General features: G+C 44.3%; 2 long non-coding RNA genes across 4 annotated transcripts in view; one reads left to right on the top strand and one right to left on the bottom strand.

The window, feature by feature from the left end:
• The window catches only part of LOC143693635 (uncharacterized), a 47,672-nt gene extending 43,419 nt beyond the window's left edge, over positions 1–4,253 (bottom strand). For 2 of the 3 annotated variants that reach the window (XR_013181551.1, XR_013181550.1), the window contains exon 1: positions 4,096–4,253. This is a non-coding gene — a long non-coding RNA (uncharacterized LOC143693635). Of the gene's footprint in view, positions 1–3,610; positions 4,067–4,095 lie in introns of those variants that run through there. The other variant, XR_013181549.1, reaches the window with a different exon arrangement.
• Positions 4,254–5,570: 1,317 nt separating this feature from the next.
• On the top strand, positions 5,571–11,897 carry LOC143693634 (uncharacterized). Its single transcript, XR_013181548.1, has 4 exons — positions 5,571–7,519; positions 9,749–9,855; positions 9,993–10,230; positions 10,355–11,897. It is a non-coding gene; the product is annotated as an uncharacterized LOC143693634 (long non-coding RNA).
• Positions 11,898–19,448: the final 7,551 nt, after the last annotated feature.

Raw genomic sequence — 19,448 nt, 5'->3', positions numbered from 1 at the left:
ATTTTTTGGACATTCATAACAAAATTTCCAGTACCTTCACTGAGACCAGGATATGCTTCTCAATACCCACTCCCTCAGTCCCTCTGCAGCATGCTTTTTCTCCATTTCTCAAACACTCATTCCTACTTATCTTGTGTTCATTAATGCTGTCCTTGAGCTGCTGTGCTAAAGCTTGTGTCAACAGCTGTAGAAGTTATGCATAAATGAACATTCCTACCAAGAAAAATCTTGCATCTTTCTCTTAAAAGTGTATTGTTTCCAAAATGATCTCAGGGATGATGTGGGAGTAAGACCCTTAATTCCTCCTGACTTTATGTTCACCTCCTTTATTTCTTTTTCCAGGAAAACCACTTAGTTTGTCTGTAAGCAACATATTCAGAGACACCATATATATCATGCTAACTTATTCTCCCCTGGAGCAAGGTCAATTTGATATTCAGATTGGCTTCTCATTCATCCTGGTGCTGCAAAGTGATTTGGTTTTCTTTCAGCTTCAATTTACCTAAACTATGGGTATCTGATTTTTGATTTTGCAGACTGGACTGCTATCCAGGGTGGTTTTTTCCTCATGTCCATGGAGCCTGTTTTTCCAGTTTGTGATTTCAAAATAATGAATTTCCCATTTCATTTAAAATAGGACAGTAATGAATAGGTGATACATTTCAAAGTATATTCCAAGGAAAATGGCTAATGGGTTTCCTTGGAGCTAGAAATTATGCTCCAGGAAAGGGATGCATCTGGCCCCAAAAGCAGCTGTGATGGTGAAGGAGTGAGAGACAAGCAGAGCATCCTTTTGGGTTTTCATCCCCAACTACAACACACTGACCACAAAGTTTCTGACCACCCAGGTCCCTTGGCAGCCCACACCTCCCTTGGGAATCCCTTCCCAGCCCTACTCCACCATGCTTGAGCCCCTTCCTTGTTCTCTCTGCATGAATCCTAACCCTAAAAATACCCATAACTCAACCACAACCATAAAGTAACTCCTGTATTGTCTTGCAAAGAGGAGTGTCCAAAAACCACTGGCTCCTTAACAGAAATAGGCTGGTTTAAAGTCCTGATGGGCTAAACAGTGGCGTTAGTTCAGAGGCTGTTGAGTTATTAAGCCAAAAACTAGAGTTTAACATGAAGAGTCATAACTCTGAGGTTACCTCTCTGATTTTATTCACATCAGAGACATCAGCACAACCAGGAATGGGCAAACAGAGGGGCCTAGAAAATTTCCTTAAAATCAAGGAAACTGACACAGTCAGGATATCAGCACTGGTCTCACAATGCATCTGATATAGAAACAAAAATCAAAGTGGCCTTTTTGTATAAATGATCCAAGAAAAACAGTGCATCCAGCAGAGAACACCTGATGGCACAGTGGAGCTCTGGCAAAGGGTTTTGCTCCTGCCTAGACTCACATTCTGCAGCTTGATTTGCTCAGTACCAGCTTTAGTTTAGCTGTTCATTTAGTCTGAATTGCATGCAGTGTTTACAGAAGCATACATGGGATTGACACAAATACAAATGAATTACTCAGATCTGGAGTTATGACAATGACACCAGGAAATCAACTCTCGGGAGCTTTAAAAGAGGAGAAAGAAAAATCTAAAAATATAAATTAAAAAAAAATCATTGTTGCCTTTTTGAGTTCCTGTGATTTTCAGCTTCTAAAAACATTACCTCAGTTAACTCTCTGCACTGAACTTCTTTATGGCAGGAATAAAAGTTCTTTTTTTTTTTTTTTTTTTTACAAATAAAAAAAGTATTCATCCTGACATAGCAGCCCTACTATCATATTGAAGGTGTTGAAGGCACCTCCCAGGGTAGAGCTATTCCAGATTAGAGAGCATTTTGATTGGAACCAGAGGCTGGATTGCACTTTTCATTTCCATGCACCACAGCAGCCAGGAGCAGCTGGCTGGGACCCTTCAGGAGCAGTGCTGTGCTGGTAAGTGCATTGACTGCACTCAGCAATGCAGCAATTCCCAGGGAGCCACACATGGCAGCCCAGCAAACAGTGACCAGTGCCTGATCTCGTTTAGCTCACACTGCTGCCTTCCCCTCACTCCTTGGTCCCCCCAGGAAAGGGCCAAGACAAAGGGAGGGAGAGGTGGAGGAGATGGAGCTCACTGCAGGTGCTGGCTCCCTGCAGCAATGAAAATTCTGCTCCTCTAAAACAATCACTGGGGGATTCTGAAGGCTGAAATCTGCTGTGACTTAAGCCTGACAATGAGAAGCGTTTTGCTGCTTTGCTCCCAGCTCTCCCACCCAGCTGGGACATCAGCACCCCACATTTTCCTCTTCATGCCTCAATTTCCCTTGCCCATCAGCTTTGGGGCTGGAGAGGATGGTGATGATGCTTTTCAAGCCCTTGTGCCAGCTTGATCACAAAGATCAGGGTGACTCAGTGACGGTGTGGAAAGGTTTGGCTCCTTTGAGAAGATGCTCTTTAAACCCAGTATCCCTGGCAGCAGCTGAGCAATGAAATGCTCACAGTGAAATGCTCATGTCCCACAGTGCTGCTGTGGCAAATGGGGCACAATTTGCCCCACTCACTCTCTCCAGCAGAGCCAGGAGTCTGTCCTGCTGCCAAACCCACTCACAGTCTCCTCCCACACCTCAGAGACACTTGGGGAGGCTTTGTCAGCACAGCACAGCAGCATGAATACACACAGACAGTGTCAAGGACAGCAAAGAGCAACCAGCACAGCCAGCCCTGCTCTAAATGCTGCCAGAATATTTATAACCTGAGTGTTCTGCCCAGGGAGCTGCAGCCTAATTTAGGCTCCTTCTTTTCCTGCTTACTTTCCTCTCCTCAAACACATGATAGTTTTTTGTCATTAATCTTCAGACTATCATACTTCCATTGTCCTGAACTTTTATTTCTCCTTATAGGCACAAGCTGTCCTCCTAGTGCATGGAGCAGCTGACCTGGTCACCTTTCCTGACAACACTCCCAGCCCCACAGGATGAGGCCCAGGACAAGGAATAAATCATTCCCAGGTGTCTGAGCACACACTTGAACAAGGTTTCAGAGAAGTGGTTTCGCACAAGAGGCTGCCCAGCCGCAGCTGTATCCTCCCATCTTGATTTCAGAGTGATGTCCAGAATTATTCCCACTCTTTCACCAGACCAGAAGTCAGTCTTGTTCCACACAAGTGATTGTGCTGCTCTTTTTATCCTCCCCAAGCTCAGCCAGTGCAGTTCTGTGCCCTGGCACAGACACCAAACCCAAGGGGATTTTAGGAAATTAACTGGCAGCCGTGAGGCAATGGGAAAGGACTTCTCAGCAAAATCAGCACCAGATCTGAAGCAACATTGAAGTCCTGACAGGAGCAGACACACTAAACAGAGATAAGAGGAATGCTGCAAGATGGCATTTTGTTAATAAAATAAAATTAAAAAAAAAAAAAAGGGCAGAGTTTACTGAATGAAACCACTGACCCTTGCTGGAACTGGAATGGGAAACATTATCAAAATGTTTTCATTTTGTATTTCAAATTATAACTCAAGCCTAAGTAAAGGTATTAAAAAACCAGGTATTGAAAAGGCCTCAACACCACCAACAATACTCAAGGACTTTTAGTTTTGCTAGCTAACAAATAATTCAATTACTCACCCAGCACTAACGTGAGGGCAAAGAACCAGAGCATTCCCTGCCATTGGCACGGGGGAGATTTAGGTGGGTAATTCCATTAGCACTCTGGAAGACCCTTCACATAAATCTTTGTGGCAGTAATGAGGAAATGAGGCATCAATAATATGAGAAATTTGGTTCCTTAGCTCCACTTGAGGATCTCAAGCAAGGACATCTCAGGTTTCCCACCTCTGCCAAGGCACAGCTTGGGCATCCCTAAATCTTCACATAGGGCTGCACTGCAGTGGTTTACAGGTCTCACAGTGGAAGAAAGGAAATGTAAACCCTCGCAAATAGCAAGAATCACAAGTGCCATTTCCTCAGCGTTCACAAATTCGGATGCTCTTACAAGCCGTGCGTGACATGACGCAGTGAAAAGGAAGAGAAGGAGTTAAGTGCTCAGGAGCGAGCAGATCCGCTCCGTGCAGCGAAGGCACAGAAGCTTTTTCACTCTGCAACATCCTCACCCGAGTCATGCCGGTGTCGCAGCCATTGTTTCATCTCCTTATCGGCAGCGCACAGCGCCGGCGGCTCCGCGGCGCTGCCCGGGCAGGGATGGAGGGAGGCAGGGATGGAGGGAGGGATGGAGGCAGGGATGCCCGGGATGCTCCGGATGCTCTCACACACACACACACACAGACAGAGCCTCGGCAGGATGAGAGCGCTCCCAGCCCCTGCCCATCTCCCTGCACGCTCTCCCTCTGCAGACCTGCACCATGTGGAGAAAAGGAACGGGTTTTGCTTTTAAGTTCGGAAAAGTAGTATGGCTGCTGGGGGGGGGGAAAGAAAGGGAAAAAAGGGGGAAAAAAAAAAAGAAAAAAAAAGGGGAAAAAAGGAGGGAAAATTAGGGGGGGGACAAAAAAAGCGGGGGGGACAATGAAAAAATGGAAAAAAGGGAAAAAAAAAGAGGGGGGAAATAAAAGGGGGAAATAAAAGGGGGGGAAATAAAGGAAGGGGGGAAATAAAGGAAGGGGGGAAATAAAGGAAGGGGGGAAATAAAGGGGGGGGAAAAAAAAGGGGGGGGAAAAAAAAGGGGGGGAAAAAAAAGGGGGGGGAAAAAAAAGGGGGGGGGAAAAAAAAGGGGGGGGAAAAAAAGGGGGGGGAAAAAAAAGGGGGGGGAAAAAAAAGGGGGGGGAAAAAAAAGGGGGGGGAAAAAAAGGGGGGGGAAAAAAAGGGGGGGGAAAAAAAAGGGGGGGGAAAAAAAAGGGGGGGGAAAAAAAAGGGGGGGGAAAAAAAGGGGGGGAGAAAAAAAAGGGGGGGGAAAAAAAAGGGGGGGAGAAAAAAAAGGGGGGGAGAAAAAAAAGGGGGGGAGAAAAAAAAGGGGGGGAGAAAAAAAAGGGGGGGAGAAAAAAAAGGGGGGGAGAAAAAAGGGGGGGAGAAAAGGAGGGGGGAGAAAAGGAGGGGGGAGAAAAGGGGGGGGGAGAAAAGGGGGGGGAAAAGGGGGGGGGAAAAGGGGGGGGGAAAAGGGGGGGGGAAAAGGGGGGGGGAAAAGGGGGGGGAAAAGGGGGGGGGAAAGGGGGGGGGAAAAGGGGGGGGGAAAAGGGGGGGGGAAAAGGGGGGGGGAAAAGGGGGGGGGACAATGAAAAAGTGGAAAAAAGGGGAGAAAAAAAGAAGGGATAAAAGGGGAAGCAGGTTAAAAGGGGGGGAAGGAGGGGTAAAAGAGGGGACAAAAAGGGGGGGGGACAAAAAAGGGGGGATGAAAAAAATGGAAAAAAGGGGAGAAAAAAAGAAGGGAGAAAAGGGGAAGGGGGTTGAAAGGGGGGGAAGGGGGGGCAAAAAAGAGGGGGGGACAAAAAAGGGGGGGGACAATGAAAAAATGGAAAAAAGGGGAAAAAAAAGAAGGGAGAAAAGGGGGGAGGAAAGGGGGTTGAAAGGGGGGGAAAAAAGGGGGGAAAAAAAAACCAAAAGGGAAGAAGGGGGGAAGGGGGGGGAAGAAAAAAAGGAAAAGAAGAAAAAGGAAAAAAGCTGGGCACTGTTGCTGTGGTGGGTCTTCCCAGGAAAGCTTGGTCTTTTGGCCTGCTAGACCTCCAGAGAGATAGGACCTGCCAGATAAAATACTTCATGTTTCCCAGCATCTGCTGCTACATAAGCACACCAAGCTTGTTTACAACTGAAATCACAAATTGTTTCAAATATTGGTCTTAGTTACAAAAGACGACCTCTCTCTGGTGCTTCAAAGGGTGAATAAAATAGCAACTACCAGAATGACAGACAACTACTTTTCTACTTTCCTGCAATTCCTGTGTGCAAGGCCACAAGGTCCACCTCCCACGGGAAGGCAGGAGTTCAGCTGAAGGAAAGGACAGCAGACAGCCAGGGCTAATGGGAGGGGAACACAGAACCCTGCTCTTCTTCAGTATCTGGAAGGATTTTTTTTTTCCCCTAATTGTGAAGGGAAAGGAGTGTTGTGGTGGCTAGATGAGTTTTTGGCTCTACAATGCACTCTCTTTTTGTTTTTTTTTTTTTGAAGATAGTGAGGGTGAAAACAGACCAATACAGCAAGTTTAGTTCTTGATGTCTCTTCCTTCCGACCTATCAATGCTCCTCACTTATGACTTCCACAATTTCAAATGAACTTCTGATCGTGCTCCAAGCCCTCAGGAGAACATTAAGGGAAGATAGACCTGGACACTGGATCACAGATCCAGCACTGTTCTGCTGGCCTGCCCACTTTAAACTTTGATCCTCTTCTCAGTGTGAGATGCAAAAGCAGTTAACAAAGGAAAATCCCTCTCCCCTCCCAGCCAAATCCTCAGCTCTTTCCTGCTGGCTGGATATGAGTCCACATCTCAACCTGGCAGGCACAGCTTCCCCCATGTTGTGCTGCCATCACTGCACTAAGCCAAGCAACTGGAAGAAAAATTTGCATCATGCACTCCCTTTCCATTCAGCTAAGTCTGGGGGGTTGAGACATATTATGAGTGTTTATTTTTGCCTTCCCAGTGCTACTACTGCTCAGGAAGAAAAGCTTTGGAATTAGCTCAACCTTTGCAAGAGGCCCAGAAGATGCAACTGAAACTTTCATGGTCCATCTTTCCAACTCCTGGCCAGACATGGATTAACACAAGTCCAGCAGCAATTACAGGGCCTTGCCTTCACACAGGAGACATGCAAGAGCTGGGGCTGCAGCTGTCCTGGCCCCAGCTTGGCTAAAGGCTTGGCTGGATCTGGTTTGAGCAGTGCTGTGCCTCTCACCAAACACCCAGAGTGTTGTGTTTGCTGGAAAATGCCTGATGAAGGCAGGAATGATGAATCTGTCTCCATGTTTTCAGAAGGCTAATTTATTATTTTATGGTACTGTATTATATTAAAGAATACCATACTAAACTATACTAAAGAATATAGAGAGGATACTTACAGAATGCTACAAAGATAATAATGAAAACTCGTGACTCTTTCCAGAGTCTCTCTCTGATTGGCCAATGAATCAAAAGAACTCACACCAGAATCCAATGGAACAATCACCTGTGGGTAAACAATCTCCAAACACATTGCACATGAGCAAAACAGAGGAGAAGCAAATGAGATAAGAATTGTTTTCCTTTTCTCTGAGGTGTCTCAGCTTCCCAGGAGAAAATCTGGGGCGAAGGGATTTTTCAGAGAATGTGAATGCCACAACCAGAGCTCTGCTAGAGCAGGAGTTGGAACAGCTCAGCCTCCTCTTCCAACATGTTTGTCACTTGGGGCTTTATAAACCATTTTTGCAACTATGTTGGCAGCTCCAGAATTTAATTGTGTGTCTCATGATATTGGGTGGTGGTTTTAATGAAAGCTGCTGCTCCCGGGGAATGAAGGGATCCCAGTGTTCATACAAAATCAATTAAGTCTTCTAATTGAAGCTGCAACCTGAGAACACCCAGCAAGAAAATCCTCAAGGATGGAAATCTGAAGGTAAATAAAAAGACCCCTCTTCCTTCCCTGTGCAATTTTTGTGTAAGAAAATGCTCTCAGGGTTTTTAAACTAATGACATGGGAGGCCTGAGTCACACGTACAAGGCTTCAGTTTAGAAACACTAATATGAATGTAGAACTGGCTGGCAGAGAGAGAAGATAACAATGGCTTTAAGCATTAATAATGGCTTATTTTTCTACTAATACTAAGATTAAAGCACTTGGGAGCGGGTAAAACACATACCTTGTCAGCAGCCATTGGAAGCAGGGTGACATGAAGCAGTTTAACAGCCAGGCAGAATTACCAGTTGCATCCCTTTGACATTGTTACATTGCCAGGGTGAGAATTCAGTAGGATTTGGGGATTACAGGGCAGCTCTGGAGTATCTGCAGTAGAAGAAAAACACACCTGAAGTTTAAATGACAACCAGAGCACTGTGAGTTATGTCAAGTTTAGCTCTGGAAATTAATATCCTACTCCTTCCTAAACCTTGGAGCCTAGGAGTCAGTAAGGAATAAAACCTGCAGTATTTATGATTTAATGGGAAAGGGTTTGTCTTCACAATTCCAGCTGGCTTGGAGAGGAAGGGAATAAGGATGGCCAGAGTCTCATATTCTAACTGTGAATGATGATTCCTTTCCCTCATTGTTTTCTGTTTATTAAATTCAAGTTGAAAAGGCAGTTTTCCTTATATTTACACACCCACACAGTTAATTGGAAGTAAAAGATGTTCTGTTTATGGCCAGGAGTGCTACCCTCATTTGGGAGAAACTGGTTATTGTGCAAGATTCATGTAATTGGCTTCCATAGCCCAAAGCATATCAGGAATAATTTCTTATAGCAGAGGAGCAGATTTATGCTGAAGTGTCCCTTGAAATTTCTCATTCAAAGGCTGATGGCTCTAATGACTGCCTTCAAATTGCTATCAGTAAAAGTCTATTCAAAAATGAAATTCAGCGTGCAATTTGGCAAACAGCTGTATGCTCCCAGCCTTCAGCCCTTAATCTAATCTGGGCTCTAATTTCTCTTTGTGTAGATTTGCAGTGTACACTGGCTTGATCTTAATAAGGCCATTAGCACAAGGAGATTTGCTCAGGCCCACGAGTGCCTGCAGAGGGAAATCCTGGGTGCTGTTGGCTGGCACTGGCCCAGCCCCATCCCTCACCAGTGTCATTCAGCTGTGTCATATTTTCTGAAAAATCCCCTTGCCCAGGATTTTCTCCTGGGAAGCTGAGAAGCCTCAGAGAAAAAGGAAAACAATATTATCTCATTTGCTTCTCCCATGTTTTGCTGATTTGGAATGTGGTTTGGAGATTGTTTATCCAACAGGTGAATTGTTTTGACTTAATGACCAATCATGGTCAGGCTGTGTCAGGACTCTGGAGGCAGTCATGAGTTTTTCATTATTATCTTTCAGCCTTCTGTCTGTATCCTTGCTCTATTCTTTAGTATAGTTTCAGTACAACATAATATAATATCATATCATATTGTGTATCATATCATAAAATAATAAATTAGGCTTCTAAGAACATGCAGTCAGATTCATCATTCCCTCCCTTTGATGGGGCTCTCAGAAAATACTACACAGGTATGAAGGGATACTTGGATTTATCCTCTTCCCAGCAGGTCTCTGGCTGACTCCAGCACACAAAGCTCAGTCCCAGCTCAGCCCAGCCCAGCCTGTCTGGCATGCTGAGCCAGAATGGGGAGCTGCTCCCAAGGGCTGGGAGAGCCTCCCTCTCCCCAGGCAGTCAGCATTTCTCCTGATGCATTCCCTGCTGACCCAGAGCCACCCTGACAGCAGTGCAGGAGTCAGTGAATTCCCTGCTCTTCCATACCCCCTTCCCTTGGGAACCAGCCACCCTCATTCTGCACAAGGAGCTGCCTCTGATGGAATTGAATCAAATGTCTGTGTTTACGAGACATTTTGACCGACAAATCATTTTCCCTGTCAGGCTGAGATATGACAATGATGGTAACTCAAATTTCTCTGGTCAAATGATTCTGGAAAGCTTTTCTGCCATTACAGTCCGTGAATGTCAATGGGTTTATCTAAGTGCAGGCAAAGACTGATGGCAGCACTTTCTGCATCTCCTTTTCCCACCAGAGAGCTCTCTGTAATGCTGCCTGGCAGGTCTGCCCCAAGAAAAGAGGAAGGAAGACACTGGATATTATTCTTATGATTTGCACTATATTGAATTTATCTTTGTTTTGCCCATTAAAAACAGGTTGCAGAAGATGCCCCTATGAGTTAAACACTGAAATAATTTCCTTCTGTAAAGAGAGATGTCCCTGGAATACTGAGGTGTCTAAGCAACTGAAGTATACTTCCAGAGTAAGTAATGACACTACTATTAAAAGAAAATTCAAAACAACATCATTAGAAAACATAAAACCCTGCAACAGAATTACAACTCATTGAAGTAAATGAGTGAATGCAAATCCTGACTTTGAGTCTTGTTTATCTGCCAGCTGTTTCTGGGACAGGAGCCCCAAAATTCCTGTGGTACCCTTGTGGGAAAGTCCAGGAGCTTGCCACTGCTGCCACATTTAGCCTGCACCATCCAGAGACAGCTTTGAGCTACATTTTGAAGCCTTGCTTTGCAAACATAAAAGATTGAACTGGATGTTTTTGCTGTTTGAACTGTTTCACCTATCTTGAAAATGGAGAGAGTGTGGCAGTTCTGCTTAGCATAGAGCAACAAAACAGGTGAGGAGAGCTCAGACATTATGTTGAACTACCATCCATCACTCCATATCTTTACCTTCCTGTTTTTTAAGTATGGCTGCACTGCCTCCTTCCATGGCTCCTTCTCTGCTTATTTTCTTTCCAGGGAGATATCACAAGGAAATGAGGAAAGCAGAAAGGGAGAACAAAAAAAGGCACAGCACAGAGCATTCCTCTGCATGGAAGGAGGAGGAAGGGGGAGAAAGAGGAGGAAAACCTGGGAAAGGGTACAAGGCTGAATAATGCAGTGGGAAAAAGAAATGCAACAGCTGGATTTGCTGGGTGAGAAAGGAATATACCAGCAAAGTGCAAACTAGCCCCAAAAGACCATTCCTGGAGGAATTAAGTGGAAATATGAACAAACTAAATATTGGTAAGAATACAGTGTAAATAAAGCAACAGAGTAAACAGGCAGAGCTACAGTTAAAGAACACAGATAATTCTCCTCATTAAAAAGACAACATTTTTGTTGGAGGAAAGTAGCAAAGACTACCGACAAAGCAATTTCAACTAGAAGTCACTGAAACCACTGGAAGCTTTTGCAGTGTCTTATACAATGTTAGAGACCTTCAGCCCTTCTTGAGCAAATAACTGTGGGATGAACCAGGTGTGCAAACAGCCATGGGCTGCTCTTATGTTATCTTCAACAATGCAAAAGTCATCTGCGATGTAGAATTTAAGATTCCTCACTCATGCCTAGTAATCACCATGTTTATCTGTGTGAAGAAAACTGGCCCAAATTTACTTTGTAGGCGGGAAACTGAGAGTTGGGACCAATGCTTATCCAAGCAGCAAGACTTGTTGCAAAGATGGAAAACCTTAGAGGAGTTCAGGTATGTGGATCTCTGCAGCACAGAGGTGTCAGGGGAGTCACTTTGCTTTCACTCCCTCTCCAGCACACATCTGTGCAGAACAGGTACCCAAAAGGGGAGTTCCTTGGCAGGAGGGTCAGGGACAATTGATCAAATTCTAGACTTTGGGCAGGTGAAGGTACCAAGCTGTGTTGGTCAGGGCTGGAAATGTGCTGCTCTTTGGTAGCCACCAGTTAGCAAAACATCCCTGCTTTGGTCTAAGTGTGTGCAAAAAAAACCCTTCAGATGAGTCACCTTCCTCAGGCACCTTCTGTCTGTAGTCAGCAGGAGCTTTCACCCACCACAGCACCTGCCATTATCTGCTGCAAGAAAGGCCTGACACAAGGGGACTTGCTAAACAAAAAGAGAAACCTAATTATTCCTACTGCAGTCTAAAGAGGGTGAAAGGATTTTCTACACCTGGGGAATTCAGCACTGTACCCTGCTGTTGCAGTTTTGCCCCTTCTAATAATAATTTGTTATCTCAGAGGAACTACCACCATTGCTACAGTCTTACTTTTTTAAAAGAATTTTTAAAAAATCTTCTCTGATGTCGCCCTGGTTTTTTAAGATTTTCTAAGCCTTCTGATGTTGACATTCTTGTAGCGAACTTTCTCACACACTTTCTGTAAATAACTCATTGTTTTGCATTCCTTTATGGAGGAGGAGAGAGTGGATAGACTGTTGGTCTGTCCAGTGTCATTGGAGAGGTGGCACGGTCACCCTCCAATCCACTGGCACTCTTGGAAAACTATAAATGTTAGAAAATAAATTTCCCTTTTTCCTTCACCTTGAGAACAGCGGTGTGCGCTTGTGTTCTTTCGTGTCCTATAGCAACACTCTGCAGTAATATTTCAAAAACAACAAATGCATTTATGATGATACAGTAAGAAAACTCTCCAAGTGCTTCCAGAGCCAGAGAGATTGATAGACCTTGCCATAGTCTGTGGGAACTTAGCCTTCATTAGGTCAAGCTAAATTACCTTACAAATAACTTAGCCTCTACCCACAGCTCCTTGATTCTGAACTGATAGATTATGCAGCCATTAATCAGCTCCAGGTCTGGCCTTTGCTTTTGACTTCCAGAAGGTAAACTTATTCCATGCTGTTCCTCTTATTGAGTTTCTCAGATACATTCATACTCATAAAATAAAAAGTAAAAAGGAAAACACATCTCATTCCCTACGAAGCACTGATGATTTCTCATGCTTCATGAAAGACTGAACACACCTTTTAATAAATTTGTTTGTAACACACCAATTTCATTTTGCCTCCTCTCAAGAAAGCAGATTTCAGTTTGAGGAGCTGGAAGACATGAGAGATTATTTATGGCTGTTTGTCTGGCTCTGTAGTCATTTGCAGAGCCGTAAATTTGGAAGACAGCACAGTAACTGATCTTCAGTTAATTTCCTGGAAAGTCTGAAAACTTTGTTCTGGGTGATCGCTGACAAAGAGATAATAAAATGACCCAAGATGGCCAAACCCAATTGGTTAGTTCTGATAAAGATCATTTTTATCAGAGCTCTGTCAGACTTCATTCACTGATCCAACACCATTCCCTACATATAACCAGTGAAAATTCACTTTCATAAATACCCCGATCAGATTTGTTTGGCCTGGACTCCTGTAGCTATGTTTAGCTCTCAGGTGCATGTCTTTAATAAGAAATACCTTCATATCCAAGGGCTGAATTTCACCCAGAGAGGTTGTTCAATGAGGTTTCATTTTGAGAGATGATCAAAGGTCATGGCCTTATGACTCAGTTCTGCTCCAGCTCCCCACAGATGGTGGGTACACACTTGAAATAAAGTTCTGACTTTCCATTACTGTCATAAAATGAGTTGTAGAACCACCCTTTCTTCATTTGTCTTACTTAAAAATACATCTTCTGGCTCATGGGAAAAAAAAAAAGGAAAACTCCCATCCATAGGTGATTAATGAACCTGCAGATTTAGTCAATAGCCTTCCAGGGGCCTTTCTACCCAAAGTCCTGCTTCATTTGCTGCCCTTTGTATTAACAAATTTTGTGATTTCTACATTAAGCCTAAAGTATCTGGCACAGATCCAGAAAGAGAATTTAGGTATTTTCTAAAGGACCAGCTTTCTACAGGACATATGGAAAAACATTTTATGGATATTTCTCATAATGGATTAAAGATTTTTGCATGAAAACCTCAAAAATAGTATTTCAATTTCTCATTTCTTAGCAAATGCTTCTTGTTCTATTTGACTTCAAAAAATCAAAATGCAAGTGAGACAATATTAATTCCAGCTGTTTCCTCTTCCTATTCATGGGTAATTTTCATAATAATAAGTGAAACATTATCATTTGGTTCTTGCCCTTCCCCAATTAGTCTTTTCTTTATTAGACCCAGCTCTAGCCTCATGAGATCCTTATTGTTTTCTAAAAATACATCTTACCCAATTCACAGTGGGGGAAACTTCAAGCTTTTAAAGCTAAAACCAGAAGACAAAGGACAACACCAAAAACAGGAGCAAGAAGGAAAAGCCTTGCTATTCTGTTTTTTCTGCTTGTTTGGGTTTGTTGTGGGTTTTTTTGCTTGTTTTTAAATGCCACCCTTGTAATTCCTGGGGAGAAGCAGAGGACAGTGCCTGTTTTATGGCTGGGAACTGTTGTACAGCACTGACTTTCATCCAATCTTACATGACTTGAGTGCTCAGCAGCTTGAAAACAGCTCAAGCAGCCCTAGAGCTGTGGATGTGCACTAAAGATCTGTACCTCTGTGTCTGCACAGATCTCCAAGTGTCTCCTGCCTATCTGCAAAGCAGAAATAGGTTTTCAAAACCTTAGCAGGCAGTGTGAGGGACACGTTTCCAGAGGAGGTCTGCTCCATTTGGAGAAACTCCATAACCAATAGAATTTTTTATTTTTTTTCCACACTCAGCTGCACTTTCTGGGCTATCTCTGGCCAGGCTGTCAAAGCTGTTTAGCACCCAAAAGAGTCAGCTGGCCTAGAAGCTCCACTGCTAATTTTAGTGGCTAAATGAGAGCCGACCTCAATCATGCGAGCGAGCTCTTTGGGAAAGTCTGGCCACAAAGCTTTCATCTCAACTGACTGCTCCTCAAGCAAGCAGCAAATGCCTTCTGACATTGTCCTCCTACTTCTGTGCCCTCACACATGCACTTTGCTTATTTATAGAACGTGTGAGCTTCACATACATCAGGCCAAGTTTGTTGGGACCAAGGTCGCGCTTGGTTTTGCGCAGTGCGGCCGATGGTTTTCCCGGGCTCTGAGAGCAAAGGCTTGCTCTGCCCTCCTGCTCTGCAGCTCCCACTTAACCCAGATCCAGCAGTATTTCTGGAAACAGTAAGACCTAACAAGAGTAGGAGGGAAGAAGCTGATGAGCTGGTGTGTTCTGCCATGCAGGAAGGGGAGCAGAGGGGAAATCCCGCTGTGTCTGCTGCAGAAAATGTGCTCCAGCCACCTGCAAGGACTGTGGAATTTGGAAAGGTCTGCAATGCATCCCTGCCTTGCTTGAGGGCTGGGAGATGCCAGGGCAGAACAGCAGAGCGTGTCTCCAAAGTACAGGAGATTTAGTGTTGGAAACACAGCCTTAACTCCTACCTCAAATAAAATTCCACTTGTGCTCCTATAGTAAAACAAACATCATTAGCAACAAACAGCAAATGAAAACCACACCTACATAACAACACAATTTTGCCCAGTTGATTTAGTGGAAGTAACCAACAGCAGAAATTCGAGTGGAACTAAACAGCAGAAATTCAGCAGAAATTTGAGTTTACTATTTACCTACAAACCTGTGTTTACTAAATGTATTACAAACCCAAGTTTACTATTAGAAATTAGTGGGAAGAAAAAGAAAAGCTTCTACTTTTTAGAGATACTTGTAATTTTTTTTGGTAGTCTATGCAGTAACATAAATTGGCATAGACAAACCCCATGTGACAATGCACCAGCCTCCATGCAAGGATGGGCACACTACTTTTTGCAGGAGCAAACAACTGAACAGAGAAAAGAAGCCATCATCATGCAAGTATCCCTCTTCATCAGATGTAGGCAGGCAAGAAAAATCCCTTTGTCTAAAGCCACAGTGCGTTTTTGTGGGCACTGAGCTCTCAAGCAGCTCAATCATCACCTAAATATGCCCTAATTGTCATTCCCAAATGCTTTGAAATTGTATTGCCTGCTGCTGGCACTCCCAAAGTTTTGCCCCTGGAGATATCAGGGAAAAGAAACCGTACAAGATCATTTGCAATTAGATGCAACAACCCCGTGCCCAACTGGGGTAAACTGGTGTCAGGGGTAAAAATAGCATCATCCCAAACGGTAAATGCCTTTAGGTTTGTCAGGAATTGAATGTGCAGCAGCAAGCCAGTAGTTATTAGAGGCTCTGATCAGCAAAGCAGGCAATCATTTGCCTTGTTACCGTGCTGCCTGCCCATGTGAGCAGCATCAAACAAGCATTAAAAGACACCCTGCTTGCCCCTGAAGGGAACACGGGTGGGGAGTATCTGAAAACCTCCTTGTTAACAAGCTAACCTTTGAGTCTGGTGAGGAGGCAAGGAAGCATTTACCAGGCACTCTATCAATAATTATGGAAGGGAAAATCGTAGCTCATTGTCTGTCCCAGTGTGGGGAGATAAACAAGGCAGGCCTGGGGTGAGCAGCTCTCCCATAGGCAACGGCTGCCAAAAAGGCAATTACCCATGGAGCTGCTCAATCCATGGATGATGTATGTTTGGAAACCACCCCAAAGTCCTTCTGCTGGTAATAAGAGTCTCTGTGGCACATCCCCCTCAGGGACCCTGAAATACCCTGGTAAACAGCAACCTGAAATGGGTGGGCAGTGGCATTGTATACCAGGGCTGAAGTCCCAAACACCATAATTTTTGTTCCCTGGAGCTGTGATGTTTCCCCAAGGCCCTTTGAACACACAGGGATGGGGACCTACTTTTAAGCAGAAGGTAGTAACTCAATTTCCTGTTTTTCATATTTCTCTCTCCTGTGTCACCCAGGAGGACTTAAAAAACTAATTATGCTTCAGCAGTGGATGCAGCCACCCACTTTTGTTACAAGCCTAAATCCTGTTCCCATTTATAGCCTAACTCCATTTTGTCTCCAGCCTCATTGCAAGGAAGGAGGGAGAGCCCACCTGAGCCTGCACCAGACTCCCTGGGGGTTGCTACCCTACTCCAGCTCAGCCTTTGCATCAAACCACCAGTTATCTTTTCAATTAATTGTGGGTATCATAGTGGTTGACAGAACAACCTTACTACCAAGGGATAATTTAATATGACTAGACCATAATCAAAGTGTTAATAGCCTCAAAATTTAATCTGTGCAGAAGTAGGATTTATAAAATGGAAAGGATAACCAGGGCCCAGATGAATAATGTTAGTTGTAACATTACAGCTAGTTGTAATAGAATAATTAGTTGTGATATCCAGAAATAAAAATTACACTGCTTTGAGTTCCAGGACGTGTGCCAAAAAGGGGCTGTTAGTCACAGTGATGAAGAACAGTTATGCACTCCATTATCTCATGAACTGCAAGGCCCAGAAATGAATCCTGCATGTCACAGGAAAATTGAGACTCTGCATTTTCAGCAATACACAGCTTTTTAGTTTAGCCCTTAAACCAGATCCTTTCTCACTGTTGGAATGATGTGCTTTCCCATTCAGAGAAAGGCGTCCTCAGAAGCCCTCCTGGCTGAGCTTCACTTTCCCTTTGGGCATGGTCCCAGCTTTTCCCTCCTGTGGCAGATGAAGCTCACCCCTGGCATCCCCACCTGCTCCCTTCCTCCATCCTCACCAGTCTTGTGGAGAAAAAAAAAAAAAAAAAAAAAAGCTCAAACTACATTAAATCCCAAAAAAATCCCTTTTCTGGTTTTTCCTTGTAGGGCCAGGATGCTGGGTGCTGGTTTGGCTGCCTCCATCAACAGGTGCTGCATCCTCATGGGGTTAGGCAGCCCCTGCTGCTCCCTGGCTCAGTGTTCAGGGCCAAATGCCTCAATCATAGAATGACAGAGTTTGTCAGGCTGGAAGGAAGCTTAAAGCTCATCTTGTTCCAACCTCCCTGCCAGGGGCAGGGACACCTTCCAGCAGACCAGGTTGCTCAGAGCCCCAGCCAGTCTAATCCCCTGTAATGTAGCAGCACACTTCTAAACCCCAAGTGCACAAGGCAGCAATAAGCTGGTGTTCAACATCACAGTGAGAAAGCAAGAGGCTGTACAGAAGCAAAAAGTGATGTGACCAGTTTTTTTTTTAATTATGAAGTCAGCCAGTTTTTACCATCCTATTTGTTACTCATTCACTTGCATGACAGACACAGAAACAATTGCTTGACCTGATAGGCGTTTAAAAAAAATTACTTTGAATAACTCCTATATCATAAAAGTTACTTTAAAACCATTTTCTGGTTTTTAGGTAGTGATAAAAAAATTAAATGCTTTTCCAGGTTGTGCTTATCCATTTCTCCTTCATTTCCTCTGGCATACTTTCTTTTCTTCCTCTTCTTACAGTACCAAAAAGAAAAAAGGAAGGAGGAGGAAAACTGGTGAAGAAAAGATAACTCTCTCTAGGGAAAACAAGCAGGAAAAAAAGAATAGAAGTTGTGCTTTTTTTTTTATAAAGAGAAATCACCTGGAATTTAAACAATTGAAACTTTTGTCTCCTTCTCACACACACACACACACATCCCTTCACCCCTTTTTCTTCCTGTTGCTGGCTGACTTGCACCTTCTGGCAGGCACATGGGGGTAAACCAGCTTGTTTTGCTGTTGGAGTCACCAGAAATGCTGTTCCCAGGAGATGTTTTGTGTAGGGATAACATGAGAAGCAAAGCTGTGCTCTGCTGGCCCTTTCCTCACCCACAGAAATGTGTGCTGCAGTCCTGCTCCACCTTCCCTGTGTTGCACATGGGGAAAGTCACCACTAAACACCCCTGGGGAACCAGAGCCTGGCTCAGAGGCAGTGAAACACTGCAGGCTGCACTTGCTCACACACCAAGCTTTTGTGGCTGCCACTAACCAAAGCTGCACTGAGCCAACAAATCTTACAATGGCCTCATTCTTCCAGCAGTGATGCCTCAGGTGAGGCCTCTGTGGCCCAGAAGGGAAAAAGGTTAACTTTTCCTGGAATTCCCTGAACCTGCTTATCTGTTTTTTCTCTCTAGCCATCTGCCAGTTTCAGACACCTGCTATAATATATCAGTTTGTCTTGCAGTGGTTCCTGGAGTCTGTCAGCAACCTGAGCAATTAGTATTGTCAGCAAATCATTCATTAATAGAACTGTTCAGTTTCAGCTAACTTCAAACTAATTGTGTATTTAATTCCTATCTAGCAAGATCAAATCAATCAAGTAAGAAACAGGACCAAGGGTAAATATCAAAGATCAATAGGTAACAAATGAAACCCTTAATTAAAGTCTTATCTGAATGCTAACAAAAAACCCCCAAGTGAAACAGAGGAGATTATTTCATATCAGGTCATTCTGATTATCCTCCTGCTGTCTCCCTCATTCAACCCTGGCATTACTCAAGGCTGGAGTGCATTTTTGGCATCATGAGAAAACCTCTCTCCCTCCCCAGCTGGCAGAGACCCCATGCAGGCAGGTCAATGCCACTTCCAGGGTAAAGGGTGACCTCACAAAAATGTTATTTTCTTACACACTTTTCCCTGGGAATTGGGAGCTGCAGCTACTGACCTTCCTGGCAAGGAGACAATTTTACTGCTGGTTGCACTACAGCTTCTGCTGTTTGTGCAGAAGCATTGAGCTATTAAAGAGGAAGCAGGAGACTGTTCCCTCTTGTGTGTCATCAGCAGAGGTAAATAAAATCTCTGCACAGGCCTTTGTGTTGATGAGCTGATTACCTGTTCCTGCCCTTGAAGGTTCAGGCCCTGTGTTGTCCCCAGTCCCTGCGATGGCTTTGGCACTGTCAGGAGCATGAGAACGTGAGACAAGGGAAGGAAAAGCACTACAGCTGATTTTAAACTGTGCTCAGGTACACAACCTTCAACAAAAGCAAGCAAAAACAGATACATCAATAAGTTAAACTGTTGAGGTCAAAAAAGAAAAAGACAAAAACCCCAAACCAATAAATCAGTCTTACCAGATCAATACAGGTGATCTGGGTGAGATCCACAGGCCGTGTTTTGTTGGCAGGGAAGATCATGGGCTCAGCCTGGAGAAGGTGGCAAACACCACCAACCTCAGAATGCTGCCAGGGAAGCTGGAAGAGCAGAAGCACCTCCCCAACACACAGCAGCCAGGCACTGCTGCCCTGCTCACAGGCACCAAGGGAACACACCTGGAACAGGAGGGGACCTTGGTGGGGAGCACAGGCAGGAATGGGATGGACGTGGGAG

This window comes from Agelaius phoeniceus, chromosome 3 (assembly GCF_051311805.1).
Source record: "Agelaius phoeniceus isolate bAgePho1 chromosome 3, bAgePho1.hap1, whole genome shotgun sequence".
Lineage (NCBI taxonomy): Eukaryota > Metazoa > Chordata > Aves > Passeriformes > Icteridae > Agelaius > Agelaius phoeniceus.
Note: the sequence above shows the minus strand (reverse complement) of the source record. Positions and strands in the feature narration are given on the sequence as shown.